Source organism: Neltuma alba, unplaced genomic scaffold (assembly GCF_004799145.2).
Source record: "Neltuma alba isolate B1F8T4 unplaced genomic scaffold, ASM479914v2 tig00013591_pilon, whole genome shotgun sequence".
Lineage (NCBI taxonomy): Eukaryota > Viridiplantae > Streptophyta > Magnoliopsida > Fabales > Fabaceae > Neltuma > Neltuma alba.
The window spans coordinates 1-2,239 of record NW_021637788.1 but is presented as its reverse complement, the minus strand read 5'-3'; the positions used below and the strand labels follow the sequence as shown (position 1 = coordinate 2,239).

The following is a 2,239-nucleotide window of genomic DNA, read 5'->3' as shown; positions in this document are numbered from 1 at the left end:
TTTTCAGCCAACTGATCCAAAACATAAATATGACAACTCATTGACAATGATGATTAACGAGTTGCCAACTATTGAACAATAAGCCTAAAATATCAAGGACCTTATAAGTTTAGTAAAAACTATGCTTTCGACTTATAAAATTAATTGATTGCTCGTTTGTCGACTTTGTAGGCACCGCCCCGGTGACTGCGACAAGCATTTTGCCATTAACGTCGACATTTGCTCTCAGCCCTCATTTCAGAAAGCAAAGACACAACAGAATAAGAGAACCACAACAAAAAAAGAAGCAGCCATTATTTTCTTCGCTCTCCCAATCTCACGAGAATCTAGAGGAGATAAGTGTTGATCGCGAGTTCAGAAGCCAATGACATGAGTGAAACAGAACATCTTACTTGTTTGGACAAACCAACATAATATACACAGACCAAAGAGCTAATTAAAATCTACACCAACGATGTGATGAGAAGCAGATGAGAAGGCTGGTTCAGGCAACGCAAATAGCAACATGATCTGCATTTCATTGTTCGTTCATACATACGGACGGAAGAGAGAAGGAAAAATACAAGCATCGGCGTGCAGTTCTATAATCCATTAGCCCTTCCAGTTGTCCTTCCGCTTCCTTATCTCTTTTAAAGCTTCAACGGGAGACTTGCTCCCCACCTTCTCCTGAAATGGTTGTCATTTGAAATATCATTTCTGCCTTTAGATGTCAAAATACTAGGATTTAGGAAGACCAAAGGAATGAAAGACTCATAAGTAGTAGGTATCCAAGCGTATGCATGGATTATAATGCAGAACTGTGATAAAGGAAAGACATCCATTCCATTTCTTATATCCGACAATAGAATATTTCTTCTTCTTCTCAAAGGTGATGGGAATTAAGATGGTAGTGTGACAAACCTGAAGCTCAGGTAGATCGACCCTCATGAACGGATTGGTTTCCATCTCCTCCTCAATGGTTGAGGGAATAGTCGGTTGCCCGGCTTGCCGTTGATTCTGATGCCCATGTTAATTTTTGTTGCGTCCTCAAATTGTCTGGTTCAACCGTCAAAGCAAACTGCAAGTTCTTCACTGTGTACTGAAGTAAAAGCAAATTTAAACTCTCATGTCAATGAACATTATAAAATCGCTAAAGATACTCTAAATAAGTTGTTTCGGGTGCATCGTGAATTGCAGCAGCATAAACTCCAGCAAAACAACCTATGACCACCCATTCCTTCCATTTAAATTGTTTTGACCCCTAAACTAAGCTGCGTTATCAATTTAACCTAAGACCAGAAACTCCATATATTTTTGCATCATTCTCTGAATTGTTTAGATCCAGAAAGAGATTTTTTTTTCCTCAACAAATTCGCTCCTATCAAAATAAATCATTCCTTTAATCTCATTAGATTAAAGAGAAAATCAACTTCACACTTTATTTTAAATTATGAGAGAATAATGGCATATGTTTCAAAGAATATTTTAAGTTTAAAGGGAAGATCCGCACCTCATGGCCACAGTAAACTCGGGTTGGCTTTGGCAGTGAGCCCAGTGTCACACAGAGTGACTGGTACATCTGCTCTGCAGTTCCCTCAAAAAATTTCCCACAGCCAGCAATGAACTGTAAACAAAAAAATAACAAAATAAATCTAGAGACTTCGAATAAATTCTTCATAATCCATGCATTACATGGACAAAGATATAAAAACCTAGTAGCATACTCTGACTCTAAGCTCTTGATTGTTGGTATAGATTTCACATAAGCTCATTTAATAGCAAGATGAGATTGACGACTCAGCTTACCAGCGTATCCCCTGTAAAAACGGCCGGGTGCTCATCCTCTCTGCCAGTAACATAATAACTTATGTGGCCTTTGGTGTGGCTGAGAAGGTCAGAAAATGGCTGATGTTAATAGAAGAACAGAAATGTGTTTCAAGGAATGGTGAAGCGAGATTCAACAACATCAAACGTGATTTATGACTAATTTTTGGTCGTCAAATAATCTATCATTGTATATGTAAGCAGGACAAGAAGTACTGCCACTTTACTCTTCATTGAAGTGAATGTTCATTTTTTTTTTTTTAAAGAAAAAAAAATCTCATGCATTAGCGCAGAAGTTGGGCTGGCTATTTAAATATTCATAAATACATCAATAACACAAAAGAATGGTATTTGAATTGTTGATATGGCCAGCGAAGCCAGATAATGCATTTTCTAGGGGCACGTTGGAGTCGTATAAAACTCAGCATCAGACAGT

General features: G+C 37.8%; 1 pseudogene; it reads right to left on the bottom strand.

The window, feature by feature from the left end:
* Positions 1-262: 262 nt before the first annotated feature.
* On the bottom strand, positions 263-1,884 carry LOC114738440 (hydroxyacylglutathione hydrolase cytoplasmic-like; annotated as a pseudogene).
* Between the last annotated feature and the right edge of the window lie 355 nt (positions 1,885-2,239).